The sequence below is a fragment of the Xenopus laevis genome, chromosome 9_10L (genome assembly GCF_017654675.1).
Source record: "Xenopus laevis strain J_2021 chromosome 9_10L, Xenopus_laevis_v10.1, whole genome shotgun sequence".
NCBI lineage: Eukaryota > Metazoa > Chordata > Amphibia > Anura > Pipidae > Xenopus > Xenopus laevis.
The window spans coordinates 6,957-25,876 of NC_054387.1; the positions used below are offsets into that span (position 1 = coordinate 6,957).

An 18,920-nucleotide genomic window follows, 5' to 3' on the forward strand; every position below is an offset into this window, starting at 1 on the left:
AAGAAAATTATTACTAAGCACACAAATGCTGTATTATTGTTTATATAGGCATAAGGTGATGTGTTAGAATGCTACTAACAAATTGTTGTTTAGTGTAGGAATGTATTTGCATCAAATGCAAAATCAAATAAGGGCAGGGCCCTCATTACATCTTGTATCTATTATGGGTGTTGAATAAATTAACGAGTGAGCAACACTTTAGTATTCAAACAGTAAGTAGGGATGAGACATGCCATAGCATATATTATACCCCCATAACAGGGTCGGACTGGGAGAAAAAAAGCCGCCCTAGCAATAAAAATCAAAGCAACCCAATTCAGGTATTGGATTGGTTAACTGGAAACCCATTATCCAGAAAGCTCCAAATTACGGAAAGGCCATCTCAGATAGACTCCATTACAATCAAACAATCCAAATGTTTAAAACTGATTTCATTTGCTCTGTAATAATAAAACAGAGCATTGTACTTGAGACAAACTAAGATGTAATTAGTCTTTATTGGAGCAAAATCAGATTATTGGGATTATTTAATGTTTATTCAATGTTTACATGATTTTCTAGCAGACAAAGTATGTAGATCCAAATTTTGGAAAGATAGGTTATCTGTACAACCCCAGGTCTCAAGCATTCTGAATAACAGGTCCCATGCCATTCATGTGCGACACTGGCAACCAAGCTCCACCACCCACACAAGCTAAAAAGAAAACATTGATGATCAAGGCCCCCCAATAAAATTAGGGGGAAGAAGTAGTCAGGACCTCTGAAAAAAAATTACCAAAAATATTTGGTGACCAGCCCCCCAGTTAAAAAACCATTGGTGGCCAGGGTTCCCCATTAAAATTAAAAAAAAAAAAGATCATTCAGTGGAAACTTTTAAAACTTTGCAGTTAAAAGTTCCAGAAGTACTTTGAAAAACTGGAGAGGAGCTACAGTCACAAGAGAAATAGGCGACATCTAGTTGTGTTTGTCAGCAACAGCAGCCTCGTTAAATCTACAGTATTGAGACAGCAGGCTGTGCAGAGAGGACCGTGTGGCCCATTTACATTGCACAGACAGCAGCCCAACAGGCATTTGCCCAAATTCACAGATGGCCAGTCCCTAACCCCATAACAGGGAAATCAGTACTTGACCCAAGTAGGGGGTGACACTATAGCTTGCACAAAAGACCAATAATAAGGGGTACCCACTATAGAGTATAAATGGGGTAAGAAACACTGTATCATGTATTATACACCCATATTAAGGGGTGTCCAGTGTAATAAAGGTAGTAGAGTACAAGTGGGGGTGACACATAATGTAGGATGCATAATACAACAATAATATTGGGGTGCCCAGAACAAAAAAACATTAATTATTACCCAGTAGAGTACAGGGAGTGGGAGGCATACAGTAACATATATTATATAGTGAATAAAGTACCCCCTCTTGTAAAATATAAGGATATTATAAGTTACTGAGGAGTTTCATGACCATATAAAAACACGAGGCCGAAGGCCGAGTGTTTATTTACAGGTCATGGAACTCCGAGTTAACTTCGAATATCCTCATATTTTACAACTGGGTGTACTTTATTTATTATGATACACAAATTTCAGTGAGTCGTGTGACAGAAATGACATCAGAACTCACCGTTTATAACTGATGACATCAGAACTCACCGTTTATAAGGATATAATTTACAAGATATTCATGGCTTTTGTGTATTATAAAGCTATAATAAGTGAGTGATCAGTATAATAAAGGTAGTTTGTATTAATTGAGCCAAAATAGTACACATAGGGGTGAGACACACTGTATTTTGCACCAGAGCCACTGAAAAATAGTCAATCTTAATCGAACCTTAGTTTAATAAATGGGGTTGTGTACCCTTTGAGTTAACTTTAAGTATGTCAGACAGTGACAGTTGGTTTTCATTCCTTACTATTTTTCAGTTTAGTTGTTTTATTTAGCAGCTCTTCAGTTTGCAATTTCATCAGTCTGGTTACTAGGGTCCAATTTACCACAGCAACCATGCACTGGTTTAAATAAGAAACTAGAATATGACTAGACAAGGACCTGAATAAAAGAAAAGTAATACAAAAACACAGAAATAAAGGTGTAGCCTTACAGAGAATTTGTTCTTTAGATGGAGTCAGCCAGCCCCATTGGAAAGCTGAAAAGAGTAAGATATTTTTAAAAAATGTAAAACTATAAATGACAGCCAATTAAAAAATCATCTCCTGTTCCTGAAATTTTAGTTAGTGTAGAAGAAGGCTGCTCTTTAAAAGGGCTGTCTTATCTCAATACAGACCTCTGATCACAAGTAAATGTTTATTCCATGTCATTTTCATCACTTTAGCATAATGGGAAATTTTAAAGTGGGTTACAGTATTGATCCTTCTTAGAGCACACCTATTTTAGAATGACAATTATATATTTTAAAATGTTTTCATTACTTTTAATAGAGCAACAGAATTCAGAAAATATTGAACTATTTTAATCATAAGAAATCAATATGCTACAGTAATGTAACTAACCTTTCTGAATGAAGTTTAGAGCCAGATTTCCTATCAGCGCATCTGTTAGACCCAGTTGAGGGTGCAGGCCTTGGTGTGATCACAACCTCGGTAGTTTTGCCATTGACTGTGCTTAAAATGCAGCTTTATTATGATGGGATTGTTGTGAGCAGTTGTGCAGTTAACTCACAAGAGGGTCTCCCCACTCCATCCTCTTGGCTCCTATAGGAAAGTCTCTGGGTGCTGACACCAGAACCAATAACAAAAAGCCATAAAATACTCATCATTCACAGGTTCAGCAAAACCCTTCTCTCATTCCAATAATCTTCTGCTCCTGAAAACACATAAAGCATTAGTATAGCATATAGCAAGCATCTGGAGTGAAATATGTAAAAAAAAAAAAAAAAAAAAAAAAAAAAGAAAAAAAGTGAAATAACGAATAAAGTATTTTTATTTTGTGTTTTATTTCAAAGAAGAATTACATTGACTAACGATACCAGATATGTATTGGTATCCCCCTTTTCTTGTCCAGAAGACACCCCAATAATAAAACAGCATTTTGTACAATTTTACATTGGAACACAATAGATAGGGCATCTCTAGGTTAACATAGCATATCTAACGATAGAAATGAAATACCCCCTTAAGTTTTCAGAAATCACATACGTCTAGGTTTTTAGATGTGGTGTAGTTTTTTCTATAAATGTAGCTTCCATCCTACAGATCACCCTAAAACGCAACATAATTTTTTGGAATTTAGTTTTTATTTCTGAAATATCACCAAAGTCTCAAAGTCAGAAGTGAATTTGGGAAAATACTCAAATAAAAATTTTCAAATTAACCCAAATATCAAAAAACAAGTTTTCCTGAAGAAAACAATGCCCCACATGTATGGGTGCACCTAAAGAAGTGGCCTCCAAATGTCCCAAAACAAGGGCAATACAGAAGGGCAGTTCTAGCTGAAAAGTTGGGGCAGCACACTATGTGCACACCTTGCAGTTCTTTAGTTTAAACATCCCCTTACCCCCACAAACAGGGATGGGCGAATTTGACCCGTTTCGCTTCGCCAAAAATTCGCCGCCGGCAAAATGTCGCAGACGCCCATTAAAGTCTATGGGCGTCAAAAACATTTTGTCGCGCGGCGAAACTTTTTTGACGCGCGTCTTTTTGTTTTGACGCACGCTGCCATACGAGTCTATGGGCGTAATTTTTTTGGCGAAACGAGGCGAAAAAATTCGCCCATCCCTACCCACAAACTATATAATGCTTAATGGTTTGACCAAAAGAAAAAGAAATAAGTTACAAAGTTATATTTCTCCCCAAAATTGCCACGGAAAGAGAAAAAAAACACGCTAAGTATCAATCTCCAACTTCTTCCAAACAAAATTATACTCTGCATGTATGGGTGCACCTAAAGACGCAACCTCCAAAAACCCCAAAACTGGGTCAATACACAAGAGCAATTTCAGCTGGAAAGCTTGGGGCTGCGCTCTAGGTGCACACCTTGCAGTTCTTCAGTCTAAACACCCCCTTACCCGTGAAATACCCCCCACAAACTATATATTGCTTGAAAGTGAACACCTGCAGCGGCACCATCCTTGCTTTCCTACAAGTAGATCTGTGGGCCCAGTTCTCTGTAGAACTGCATGTGGGGGTGCACCGAAAGACGTGCCCTCCAAACAACCCAAAACAGGGTCAATACACAAGAGCAATTTCAGCTGGAAAGCTTGGGACTGCTGTTCTAGGTGCACACCTTGCCGTTCTTCAGTCTAAACACTCCCTTAACTGTGAAATAGCCCCCACAAACTATATATTGCTTGAAAGTGCTCACAAACTATATATTGCTTGAAAGTGCTCACCTGCAGCGGCACAATCCTTGCTTTCCTACATGCAGATCTTCTTGTCGCAGTTCTTCGTAGAGCTGCATGCATGGGTGCACCTAAAGACGCGGCCTCCAAACTCCCCAAAACAGGGTCAATACACAAGACAGTAGATTGTGGGGGTATTTCCCCAAAACTGGGTCAATACACAATTAGCGCCGCTCCAAACGTTGTAACTGAAATAGCTCGTGAATTGAGCCAGTTTTGGGGCATTTGGAGGTCATGACTTTAGGTGCACCGATACATGCAGGGCATCATATAGTTCATAAAATGATATCCTGCATGCATGGGTGCACCTAAAGATGCGGCTTCCTAACACCCCAAAACAGGGTCAAAACAAAAGAGCAATTTCAGCTGGAAAGCTTGGGACTGTGCTCAAGGTGCACGCCTTGCAGTTCTTCAGTGTAAACACCCCCTTACCTGTGAAATACCCCCCACAAACTTTATATTGCTTGTAAGTGCACACCTGTAGCTATTCAGCGGCGCCATCCTTGCTTTCCTACATGCAGATGTGTGGGCGCAGTTCTCCGTAGAAGTTTGTGGTTTGACCTAAAATAAAGAAAAGTTCCAAAGTTAAATTTCTCCCCAAAATTGCCAAGACAACTAAAAACAACCTGCTAAGAATCAATCTCCAACTTCTCCTTAACAAAATGATACCCTGCATGTTTGGGTGCAACTAAATATGCGGCCTTTAAACACCCCAAAACAGGGTCAATACACAAGAGCAATTTCAGCTGGAAAGCTTGGGGCTGTGGTCTAGGTGCACACCTTGCAGTTCTTCCATCTAAACACCCCCTTATATGTGAAATACTCCCCAAAAACTATATATTGCTTGAAAGTGCACACCTGCAGCTATTTAGCGGCACCATCCTTGCTTTCCTACATGCAGATCTGTGGGCGCAGTTCTCCATAGAACTGCATGTATGGGTGCACCTAGAGACGCGGCCTCCAAACACCCCAAAACAGGGTCAATACACAAGAGCAATTTAAGCTGGAAAGCTTGGGACTTCACTCAAAGTGCACACGTTGCAGTTCTTCAGTCTATACACCACCTTACCTGTGAAATACCCCCACAAACTATATATTGCGTGAAAGTGAACACCTGCAGCTATTCAGTGGCACCATCCTTGCTTTCCTACATGCACTCTGTGGGCACAGTTCTCCGTAGAACTTCATCTATGGGTGCACATAAAGCTGCTGCCTCCAAACTCCCCAAAACAGGGTCAATAGACAAGAGCAATTTCAGCTAGAAAGTTTGTGGTTGCACTCCAGGTGCACACCTTGCAGTTCTTCAGTCTAAACACCCCCTTACCTATGAAATAACCCCCACAAACTATATAATGCTTGAAAGTGAATACTTGCAGCTATTCCGTGGTGCCATCCTTGCTTTCCTACATTCAGATCTGTGGGCGCAGTTCTCTGTAGAATTTGTGGTTTGACCTAAAATAAAGAAAAGAAAAGTTCCAAAGTTAAATTTCTCCCCAAAATTTCCATGACAACTTAAAACAACCTGCTAAGAATCAATGTCCAACTTCTCCTTAACAAAATGATACCCTGCATGTATGGGTGCAACTAAATATGCGACCTCCAAACACCCCAAAACAGGGTCAATACACGAGCAATTTAAGCTGGAAAGATTGGGACTGTGCTCTAGGTGCACACCTTGCCGTTCTTCAGTCTAAAAACCCCCTTACATGTGAAATACCCGACACAAACTATATATTGCTTGAAAGTGTACACCTGTAGCTATTCAGCTGTGCCATCCTTGCTTACCTACAAGCAGCTCTGTGGGTGCAGTTCTCCGTAGAACTGCATCTATGGGTGCACATAAAGCTGCTGCCTCCAAACTCCCCAAAACAGGGTCACTAGACAAGAGCAATTTCAGCTGGAAAGTTTGTGGTTGCACTCCAGATGCACAACCTTGCAGTTCTTCAGTCTAAACACCCCCTTACCTATGAAATAACCCCCACAAACTATATAATGCTTGAAAGTGAATACCTGCAGCTATTCAGCGGTGCCATCCTTGCTTTCCTACATGCAGATCTGTGGGTACAGTTCTCCATAGAACTGCATGTATGGGTGCACCTAAAGACGCGGCCTCCAAACACTGCAAAACAGGGTCAATACACAAGAGCAATTTCAGCTGGAAAGCTTGGGACTGTGCTCAAGGTGCACACCTTGCAGTTCTTCAGTCTAAACACCACCTTACCTGTGAAATACCCCCACAAATTATATATTGCTTGAAAGTGAACACCTGCAGCTATTCAGTGGCACCATCCTTGCTTATCTACAAGCAGCTCCGTGGGCGCAGTTCTCTGAAGAACTGCATGTATTGGTGCACCTAAAGCTGCTGCCTCCAAACTCCGAAAAACAGGGTCAATAGACAAGAGCAATTTCATCTAGAAAGTTTTTGGTTGCACTCCAGGTGCACACCTTGCAGTTCTTCAGTCTAAACACCCCCTTACCTATGACATAACCCTTACAAACTATATAATGCTTGAAAGTGAATACTTGCAGCTATTCGGTGGTGCCATCCTTGCTTTCCTACATTCAGAACTGTGGGCGCAGTTCTCCGTAGAAGTTTGTGGTTTGACCTAAAATAAAGAAAAGAAAAGTTCCAAAGTTAAATTTCTCCCCAAAATTGCCATGACAACTAAAAACAACCTGCTAAGAATCAATCTCCAACTTCTCCTTAACAAAATGATACCCTGCATGTTTGGGTGCAACTAAATATGCGGTCTCCAAACACCCCAAACAGGGTCAATACACAAGAGCAATTTCAGCTGGAAAGCTTGGGACTAGGTGCACACCTTGCCGTTCTTCCGTCTAAACACCCCCTTACCTGTGAAATACCCAACACAAACTATATATTGCTTGAAAGTGCACACCTGTAGCTATTCAGTGGCACCATCCTTGCTTTCCTACATGCAGATGTGTGGGCGCAGTTCTCCGTAGAAGTTTGTGGTTTGACCTAAAATAAAGAAAAGTTCTAAAGTTAAATTTCTCCCCAAAATTGCCAGGACAACTAAAAACAACCTGCTAAGAATCAATCTCCAACTTCACCTTAACAAAATGATACCCTGCATGTTTGGGTGCAACTAAATATGCGGCCTTTAAACTCCCAAAAACAGGGTCAATACACAAGAGCAATTTCAGCTGGAAAGCTTGGGACTGTGCTCAAGGTGCACACCTTGCAGTTCTTCAGTCTAAACACCCCCTTACCTGTGAAATACCCCCCACAAACTATATATTGCTTGAAAGTGAACACCTGCAGCTATTCAGTGGCACCATCCTTGCTTTTCTACATGCAGATCTGTGGGTGCAGTTCTCTGTAGAAGTTTGTGGTTTGACCTGAAAAGTTCCAAAATTAAATTTCTCCCCAAAATTGCCATGACAACTAAAAACAACCTGCTAAGAATCAATCTCCAACTTCTCCTTAACAAAATGATACCCTGCATGTATGGGTGCAACTAAATATGCGGCCTCAAAAAACCCCAAAACAGGGTCAATACACAAGAGCAATTTAAGTTGGAAAGCTTGGGACTGTGATCTAGGTGCACACCTTGCCGTTCTTCAGTCTAAACACCCCCTTACATGTGAAATACCCGACACAAACTATATATTGCTTGAAAGTGCACACCTGTAGCTATTTAGCGTCACCATCCTTGCTTACCTACAAGCAGCTCTGTGGGTGCAGTTCTCCGTAGAACTGCATGTATGGGTGCACATAAAGATCCGGCCTCCAAAATCCCCAAAACAGGGTCAATAGACAAGAGCAATTTCAGCTGGAAAGTTTGTGGTTGCCCTCCAGATGCACACCTTGCAGTTCTTCAGTCTAAACACCCCCTTACCTGTTAAATAACCCCCACAAACTATATATTGCTGGAAACTCCATACCTGTAGCTATTCAGATGCACCATGCTTGCTTTTCTACATGCAGATCTGTGGGCGCAGTTCTCCGTAGCAGTTTGAGGTTTGACCTAACAAAAAGAAAAAAAAGTTCAAAAGTTAGATTTCTCCCCAAAATTGTCATGACAAGAAAAGAAAAAACTGCCAACTTCTCCTGAACAAAATGATACCCTGTATGTATGGGTGCACCTATAAACACGGCCTCCAAACACCCCAAAACAGGGTCAAGACACAAGAGCAACTGTAGCTGAAAAGTTTAGGGCTGTGCTTTAAGTGCACATGGATGCACCTAAAGAAACGGCCTCCAAACACTGCAAAACAGGGTCAATACACAAGAGCAATTTCAGCTGGAAAGCTTGGGACTGTGCTCAAGGTGCACACCTTGCAGTTCTTCAGGCTAAACACCCCCTTACCTGTGAAATACCCACACAAACTATATATTGCTTGAAAGTTTGCTGTCCTACATGCAGATCTGTGGGCCCAGTTCTCCATAGAAATTATTGAAGTAAACAGTTTTTTCTTTATTTCAGGTCAAACCACAAACTTCTAGAGAGAACTGCCCCCACAGATCTGCATGTAGAAAAGCAAGGATGGAACCGATGAATAGCTAAAGGTGTGCACTTTCAAGCATTATATAGTTTGTGGGGGTATTTCACAGGTAAGGGGGTGTTTAGACTGAAGAACTGCAAGGTGTGCACCTTGAGCACAGTCCCAAGCTTTCCAGCTGAAATTGCTCTTGTGTATTGACCCTGTTTTGGGTTGTTTGGAGGCTGCATCTTTAGATGCACAGTTCTCCGTAGAACTCCATCTATTCGTGCACCAAAAGACACAGCCTCCAAACACCCCAAAACAGGGTCAATACACAATAGCAATTTCAGCTGGAAAGTTTGTGGTTGTGCTCCAGGTGCACACCTTGCAGTTCTTCAGTCTAAACACCCCCTTACCTGTGAAATACCCCCCACAAACTATATATATATATTGCTTGAAAGTGCTCACCTATAGCTATTCAGCAGTGCCATCCTTGCTTTCCTACATGCAGATCTGTGGGTGCAATTCTCCGTAGAAGTTTGTGGTTTGACCTTAAAGGAAAACTATACCCCCCAAACAATGTAGGTCTCTATAAAAAGATATTGCATAAAACAGCTCATGTGTAAAACCCTGCTTCATGTAAATAAACCATTTTCATAATAATATACTTTTCTAGTAGTATGTGCCATTGGGTAATCATAAATAGAAAATTGCCATTTTAAAAAATAAGGGCCGCCCCCTGGGATCATAGGATTCACTGTGCACACAACAAATCAAACAAACTATACTTCTTAGGTCACATGAGCCAATTAACAGACAGAGATCTGGCTTTTACTTCAACACTTCTTCCTGTTACAGTTAGAGTTGTAGTATTTCTGGTCAGGTGATCTCTGAGGCAGCACAGAGACCATCACGAAATGGTGGCTCAAGGCAAGAGATGTAAAAGGGCAAGAGTTACTTAAATATATAGACCAGTTTGGTAAGATTCTTTAATATGGCACTTAATATGATGTAAACTATCTGTTGCTTAAGTGTTCCTTTTGGGGGTATAGTTTTCCTTTAAATAAAGAAAAGTTCCAAAGTTAAATTTCTCCCCAAAATTGCCATGACAACTTAAAACAACCTGCTAAGAATTAATCTCCAACTTCTCCTTAACAAAAATTGAGCCAGTTTTGGGGCATTTGGAGGTCATGTCTTAAGGTGCACCCATACATGCAGGGCATCATATAGTTCATAAAATGATATCCTGCATGCATGGGTGCACCTAAAGATGCGGCCTCCAAACACCCCAAAACAGGTTCAATACACAAGAGCAATTTCAGCTGAAAATCTTGGGGCTGTGCTCTAGGTGCACACCTTGCAGTTCTTCTGTCTAAACACACCCTTACCTGTGAAATACCCCCCAGAAACTATATATTGCTTGAAAGTCCATGCCTGTAACTATTCAGAGGCCCCATCCTTGCTTTCCTACATGCAGATCTGTCGGCACAGTTTTCCGTAGCAGTTTGTGGTTTGACCTAAAATAAAGAAAAAAGTTCCCAAAGTTACATTTCTCCACAAAATTGTCGTGACAAGAAACAAAACACCTGCTAAGTATAAATCTCCAACTTCTCCTGAACAATATGATGCCCTGCATGTATGGGTGCACCTTAAGACATGACCTCCAAACACACCAAAACTGGGTCAATATATGAGCCATTTCAGTTGTAAAGTATTGGGCTGCGCTCTAGGTGCACACCTTGCAGTTCTTCAGTCTAAAAAACCCCATTACCTGTGAAATACCCCCCATAAACTATATTTCTCTTGCCTAAATTGGGGGACACAGGCACCATGGGGGATGAAGATCCTGCAGCTGGAGATGGACACTATGTTGCAAAATATGACTCCTCCTCCTGCCCTGGGCTTCATCCCCTGCCTCCTCCTATTACCCCCAGTTTCTTTTAGTGTCCTCAGAAGGAGAAGACACGGATTTCTTGTGGCTGGAGCACGGATCAGGGCCCCAGGCCTAAGATCTTGCCACATTCAGGGGCCACTGATTTATTCAAGAGCCTCTCCAGCTGCACCCTATATGCCCTTTAGCCTTCCCGCTCTCCGGAGGTCTGCAGGCTTGCTCCTCACCCCTGCGCTGTCTTCCCGCTCTACGGAGGTCTGCAGCAGCGGTATACACTCACCTGGGTGTATACTAGCATACATATATATATATATATATATATGTATTACATCTGTGCATGTGTATATATATATATATATATATTTTTCTGTGTGCTTATCTTCACAGGGGTCAACCTACACAGGGCACAACTGAGCTGGCGTTCTCCTAGGTGAGTACTTATTTTCTTTTATCTCACTCCCTCTCTCCTAGGCCCCTAGCCTTAGGTCTTCCTCTCTGTGAAACGGCAGTGTGGCGCCTTGCCTAGACCCTTGTGATTTTCGGCGCTATTCCATTCCACAACGCCATTCTCCGCCTCTCCCTCGGGTGACACGCATCCTGCGTTCCACCTCCTTCTCTCTCCCGCCCCCTCCTGGCTTCTGGCGCGCTTTTTTCCCTAGGCGCCTTCTGATGCGCCATTTTGTGCCTCGCGTGACACGCACCTGCGTTCCAGCCCTCGCTCTGACGTTTTCTCACACGCTCTCCCTTGCGCCTCTGCTCGTCGCTCGCAACATTACCGGAGGGATCTGGATTACTAACGCTGGCTAAGGTCAGTTTTATCCTTTTAGATTAGCCTCCCTCTGCGCTCCCTTTCATCCTCTGGAGCGCGTCTGCCTGTCACTGCAGTACAGACTGTAACTGCCTTCTCCCAACTGCGTCTAGCCTGCCCTTGCTACACCCCAGTTCTCATTCCAGGCAAGTCCCACTTATTATTCTATGCCCACCGGGAGTAATAATACTGTTTGCTACTGAGTGCATGTATGCCTTTGTATGCTGTGGAAGTATGGGACCCATGAGTCACCCCTCATATCTCTCCCTCTCTCTTTTCTCTCTGCAGGCCACCTTATCTGTATTGCATAGCCTTATACCCCTGCCTCAAAAAAAATAAATAAATAAATAAATAACTTTTTAAAGGGATCCTATTGAGGAATCTATCCACCCTGCCATTCTACCGTGAAGGAGCAATATGGCTAACAAGGCAGAAGAGCCCAGGACCAACAAGTCCTCAGCTCAAACCCACCCACAGGTCTCTTTTTTAGCCTGCTCATTTTGTAAAACAAAATTTAATTCAGCCTCGGCTGATTCACTGTGTGGGGCCTGCAGAAAACCTGACTCACTGCCGCCTACTCCGGCAGCTAACTCTGACTCTGATCTACTTAGGGCCTTATCCCTCTCACTTGCAGGCATTCAACATCTGGCCCGCATACCCGAGACCTTTGACAAGGTTCTTGAGCGTTTATCTCAACCTTCACACGTTGACTCCCGACCAGGGACCTCAAAACGTCATGCCCTATCTCCTACAGACTCTCCTGAGGAAGGTCCCTCTGATGAGGAAGGTCTGGTCATTTCCGCGGAAGACTCTGATCAGGACCACCCTGATCTAGACATAGTCGCCCCCAGAACCCAAGGGGAGGTGGAGGGCCTCATTCAAGCTGTACTAAAGCTCTCCAAACGCTTCACCCAGACTTATCCATTCCCGAAGGAGTGCATCGACCTCTGGTCTTCTCCTCCCGCAGTAGATCCTCCGGTCTCCAGGCTGTCAAGGAATACCACCATTCCGGTCGCCGACGCGGCCGCATTTAAAGACCCCATCGACAAGCGTCATGAAGGTTTCTGCAAATCTGCCTTCACAGCTTCCGATCCGCCTTCCGCCCTATATTCGCTATAGCCTGGTTGGCGAAGGCCATGGAGGTCTGGGTCGAACAAGTGGCACAGCTCATTGGATCTGAAGAACCTACTACCGACAACTTGCTCTCCCAAATCGCTGACACCACTACATACATTGGAGACGCAGCTCTTGACGCAGCACGAAATGTTGCTCAAGCTTCCGCTCAGTCCGTAGCAGCTTGCAGATTTTTGTGGTTAAAATCTTGGTCCGCTGACCTGACATCCAAACGTTCCCTAGTCAGCATACCCTTCCAAGGAAAACTCCTCTTCGGGGCTGAACTGGACAAGATCATTTCTCAGGCAACAGGGGGCTAGAGCACCCTTCTTCCTCAATCTCGACCCAAGAGAACACCCTTCAAACGGAGGCCCCTTTTTCGTCCCTTCAGACAAGGGCAAAGGTCGAAGACGCAACCTGACAAGTCCAGCTCTAACTTTCGATCCCGCTTCCAGGGCAAACAAAGGCAACTTGGTCCTCTTCCAAGTCTACCTCCAAGCCCTCTCACACGGCATTAAGGTGTGCCCCCTCATGACGGGATACCCTTAGGAGGTCGACTCAAGTCCTTTCGAGAGGTATGGCACAACAGGATTCGGGATCAGTGGGTTCTCCGGGTGGTGTCACTCGGACTGCTGATCGACTTCACCCAACCCCCCCCCCACAGATTTTTTATATCCAGAATGCCGACCAAGGCCTCAGACAAATCCAAATTCCTCTCCGTCATACAAGACCTCGCATTAGAGGGAACCATTCAACCCGTACCACCAAGGTCCGAACGAAGAGGCTACTATTCAAATCTTTTCATGGTTCCCAAGAAGGACGGTTCTCTCAGGCCCGTCTTAGATCTCAGAGATCTCAATCCCTTCGTTCGGAAGTGCCATTTCAAAATGGAATCAATACAGTCGGTCCTGTCGTCCATGGAGGAAAACGAGTTCATGACAGTTATCGACATCAGGATGTGTATCTCATCACGGCTTCCTCAGATTCTACGTGGACGGTCAGCATTGGCAGTTCGTAGCCCTACCATTCGGTCTGTCATCGCGCACTTTCACGAAGGTCATGGCGGCAGCATTGGAGGAACTGAGACTCAAGGGAATAACTGTCATTCCTTATTTGGACAATCTCCTCGTCAAAGGTCCCTCCGCACCAGTAGCCCTCCGACACACATCCCTAGTCCTAGAGACTCTCACCTCTTTGGGCTGGACGATCAGTCTCAAGAAGTCGAACCTACACCCGACCCAATCCATAGAGTACCTGGGCCTAGTACTGGACTCCAGACGAGGGAAAGCCTTCCTACCACGAGACAAGGCCATGACGCTCCAGGGCCGAATTTGGTCGCTCATGGGACCCAACACCATCCCCCTTCGGGCAGCCATGCAGACACTAGGCACGATGGTCGCCTCCCTTCCGGCCATTCCATATGCGCAAGCCCACACCAGACCTCTCCAACACACCATACTGCTACACCAACGCAGGGATCGAGCCAACCTCGATCGCAAGATATCCATTCCCAGTCGAGTACAGCTCTATCTACTCTGGTGGCTTCAACCACATCGCACGAATGGCGGAAAAATCTTCCCCCCCAGCACTCACCACGGACGCCAGTCTATGGGGGTGGGGCGGGGTCATCGGCCAAACCACAGTTCAGGGTCTATGGACCCAAGCGGAAACGCGGCTACCCATCAACCTTCTGGAGCTCAGAGCGATATGCTACTCCCTCGAACACACGACGTCGTTACTCCGGGGAAAGCCGGTGCAGATCCAGTCCGACAACGTGACGGCAGTGGCCTACATAAATCATCAGGGTGGAACCAGAAGTGTCAGGGACCTCAAGGAAGCTCTAGCGATACTAGGTTGGGCAGAAAACAACGTTCCAGCGATCTCCGCGGTCCACATTCCCGGTGTGGACAATTGGATAGCGGACTATCTGAGCAGAGGGACGATCGAACATGGGGAATGGAGCCTACACCACGAGGCGTTCCGCCTCATTGTAGAAAAGTGGGGGCTACCAGAGATCGACCTCATGGCGTCCAGGCACAACAGACAGGTCCAACAGTTCGTCTCAAGAAACCTAGATCCCCTGGCTCACGCGGTGGACGCACTGGTAATTCCCTGGCGCTTCTCCAGGGTTTACATCTTTCCCCCCCTCGCTCTTCTACCGAAGGTTGTCAAGAAGATAAAGAGGGAAAGAACTCTCACCATTCTAGTGGCCCCATTCTGGCCCCGAAGGTCATGGTTCGCAGACATTGCAAACATGGCGGCAGACGAACCCTTCCATCTCCCGCAGCGGACAGACCTACTCACTCATGGTCCGGTTGTCCACCCGAACTCTCATCTCTGGGCTTTAACGGCGTGGCGCTTGAACCCTTGATTCTACGACGCTCAGGAGCCCCTCCAGAGGCGGTTCCCACCATGCTTCACGCACGTAAACCCGTCTCAGCTAAGATATACCTGCGGGTTTGGAAGACTCTCATCTCTTGGTGCGAGCAGAGGAATCTTGAGCCACAAAAGGCGGGAGACCGGGAGACCCTTTCTTTCCTACTGGGAGGACTCGCAAAAGGTTAGCCTTGAGTTCCCTGAAGGTGCAAGTGTCTGCGCTGTCCATCCTTCTACAGAAAAAGCTGGCACTGCACCCTAACATCAACACCTTCTTACAAGGAGCTACACGCTTTATTCCACCCTATCGTTGCCCCGTGCCTCCGTGGGACCTCAACCTGGTGCTCTCCGCTCTGCAGGAGGAAACCTTCGAACCATTGGAACAGATCCCTCTGTCTGCTCTATCCGAAAAGGTTGCATTCCTTTTGGCCATCGCCTCCGCTAGGAGAGTTTCCGAACTGGCGGCCTTGTCCTGCAACTCTCCCTTCACGGTTATCCACGTGGACAAAGTTGTTCTCCGACCCACGCCGGATTTTTTGCCTAAGGCGGTATCTGAATTCCACTTGAACCAGGACATTGTGGTCCCTTCCTTGTGTCCAAATCCCAAGGGTCCTATCGAGAACAAACTCCACAAACTCGACGTGGTCAGAGCTATATCTTGCTACCTTACAGCCACAGCGGAAGTCAGGAAATCGGACGCCCTTTTCATTATTCCCCACGGCCCTAAACGGGGTGACAAGGCGACCAAGTCGACATTATCCAAGTGGATTCGAGCCATTATATCCAGGGCTTATGCTGTCAAGGGGAAACCTCCTCCTCTCCAGGTCAAGGCTCATTCTACATGTTCTCTCGGCACTTCCTGGGCCTTCCGTCACCAAGCTTCGGTGGAACAACTCTGTAAAGCGGCCACGTGGGCATCCCTTCATACCTTCACTCGCTTCTACAGGCTCCACACTCACGCCTCAGCCGACGCTGCCTTTGGGAGGAAGGTGCTCAGCGCTGTTATTAGCTCGGCATCTTGTCTACAGTGTCCCACCCTTAGGGGGCGCTTTGGGACATCCCCATGGTGCCTGTGTCCCCCAATTTAGGCAAGAGAAAGAGAGATTTTTGTACTTTCCGTTAAATCTTTTTCTCTTGTCCTATATTGGGGGACACAGGCCTTCCCTCCCGATTCTGACACTGTTTTCACACTTGTTCGTGATGTTCTTATTAAGTTGTTATTTACTTTTGATCAAAGTTCTTCATATTTTTCGAGGGTATTGTTGCTCTATTCTCTTCTGTTTTGGGCTGTTCTGCTCCTTCTTCGGTCGAAACTGAGGGTAATAGGAGGAGGCAGGGGATGAAGCCCAGGGCAGGAGGAGGAGTCATATTTTGCAACATAGTGTCCATCTCCAGCTGCAGGATCTTCATCCCCCATGGTGCCTGTGTCCCCCAATATAGGACAAGAGAAAAAGATTTAACGGTAAGTACAAAAATCTCTCTATTGCTTGAAATTGCACGCCTGTAGCTATTCAGCGGAGCCATCCTTGCTTTCCTACATGCAGATCTGTGGGTGCAGTTCTCCATACACCCCAAAACAGGGTCAATACACAAGAGCAATTTCAGCTGCAAATCTTGGGACTGCGCTCTGCACACCTTGCAGTTTTTCAGTCTAAGCACCCCCTTAACTGTGAAATAGCCCCCACAAACTATATATTGCTTGAAAGTGCACACCTGCAGAAATTCAGCGACACCATCCTTGCTTTCCTACATGCAGATATTTTTGCCGCAGTTCTCCGTAGAACTGCATGTATGGGTACAACTAAATATGCGGCCTCCAAACACCCCAAAACAGGGTCAATACACAAGAGAAATTTCGGCTGGAAAACTTGGGACTGTGCTCAAGGTACACACCTTGTAGTTCTTCAGTCTTAACACCCCCTTACCTGTGAAATACCCCCACAAACTATATATTGCTTGAAAGTCAACACCTGCAGCTATTCAGCGTCACCATCCTTGCTTTCCTACATGCACTCTGGGGGCACAGTTAGGGTTAGTGCTCTAGGTGCACACCTTGCAGTTCTTCCATCTAAACACCCCCTTAAATGTGAAATACCCCCACAAACTATATATTGCTTGAAAGTCAACACCTGCAGCTATTCAGCGTCACCATCCTTGCTTTCCTACATGCAGATCTGTGGGCGCAGTTCTCCGTAGAAGTTTGTGGTTTGACCTAAAATAAAGAAAAGTTCCAAAGTTAAATTTCTCCCCAAAATTGCTATGACAACTAAAAACAAGCTGCTAAGAATCAATCTCCAACTTCTCCTTAACAAAATGATACCCTGCATGTATGGGTGCAACTAAATATGCGGCCTCCAAACACCCCAAAACAGGGTCAATACATAAGAGCAATTTCAGCTGGAAAGTTTGTGGTTGCGCTCCAGGTGCACACCTTGCAGTTCTTCAGTCTAAACACCCCCTTACCTGTGAAATAACCCCCACAAACTATGTATTGCTTGAAAGTGAACACCTGCAGCTATTCAGCGGTGCCATCCTTGCTTCCCTACATGCAGATCTGTGGGCACAGTTCTCGCAGTGGATGTAAGAATATCCAAGCCACTTGTACCCTTAATGAGACTGCACTAGGCAAATCCATAATGGAAAAGGAGCTTGGAGTCCTTGTAGATGATAAACGTGGCTCTAGCAAGCAATGCCAGTCAGCAGCATAATAAGGGTAAATAAGGTCTTGAGCTGTATTAAAAGGGGCAGAGCGTCACGGGAGGAGGGGTCATTCTTCCACTGTATAGAGCACTGGTAAGGCCCCATCTAGAATATGCCGTACAGTTTTGGTCTCCATCACTCAAACAGGACATTATTGTATTAGAGAGGGTACAGAGAAGGGCAACAAAGCTGGTAATGGGAAAATCTTAGTTATGAGGAAAGATCGGCCAAATTGGGGATGTTCACGCTGGAGTAGAGGCGCTTAAGGGGTGATATGATAACTATGTATAAATATATAAGGGGATCATATAATAATCTCTCTAATGCTTTATTTACCAGCTGACACGAGGTCACCCATTCCGATTAGAAGAAAAAAGAGGTTCCGCCTAAATATTTGGAAGGGGTTTTTTACAGTGAGAGCTGTGAAGATGTGGAATTCTCTCCCTGAATCAGTTGTACAGGCTGATACATTAGATAGATAGGTATAAGAAGGGGTTGGATGGTGTTTAGCAAGTGAGGGAATACAGGGATATGGGAGATAGCTCATAGTACAAGTTGATCCAGGGACTGGTCCCATTGCCATTTTGGAGTCAGGAAGGAATTTTTCCCCCTCTGAGGCAAATTGGAGAGGCTTCAGATGGGTTTTTTGCCTTACTCTGGATCAACTAACAGTTGGGCAGATAAAAATAAAAAAACTAAAAGGTTGAACTTGATGGACGTGTGTCTTTTTTAACCCTTACTTACTATGTTACTATGTAATTTAAAGCAATATTCCTCTTACCTATATGTTACCAGCCCAGAGACTCAAAGCATAATGAGACTTCTTTCCCTGGCTGTGCTTTACATACACCCAAAGTCATGTGATTAATCTGTCCCACCCCTAGTAGGTGAATAAAATCAGGTTCCTGAGCCTTTGAGAGCCATTTGACAGTGAGAAGCTGAATGGGAAAGATCAGAAGGAGATTTGTCAGTAACATCACAGTGAGCAACGCTACACTGTTATCCAAAAAATAATTTCCTTCTATAACAAGATGAACTTGTGCATATTAAGATCTTTATATGTTAGGTAAGATTTATGTGGAGTGTATTTTTATGAGATATTTTATAATTTGAATTAAAATGTCTAATGAACAAGTGCCGTTTGATCTCCAAAAACCTGTGGTTAATAAAACTATATGTTACATTGACAATTAAATGTATGATGCAAATGAAGACATTAT

The 18,920-nt window shown here is 44.6% G+C and overlaps 1 long non-coding RNA gene across 1 annotated transcript; it reads right to left on the reverse strand.

The window, feature by feature from the left end:
• Nucleotides 1-7,309: 7,309 nt before the first annotated feature.
• LOC121398343 lies at nucleotides 7,310-17,182 on the reverse strand. Its single transcript, XR_005964272.1, has 4 exons — nucleotides 17,130-17,182; nucleotides 10,201-10,329; nucleotides 8,273-8,355; nucleotides 7,310-7,346 (listed from the first exon to the last, which is right to left on the reverse strand). It is a non-coding gene; the product is annotated as an uncharacterized LOC121398343 (long non-coding RNA).
• Nucleotides 17,183-18,920: the final 1,738 nt, after the last annotated feature.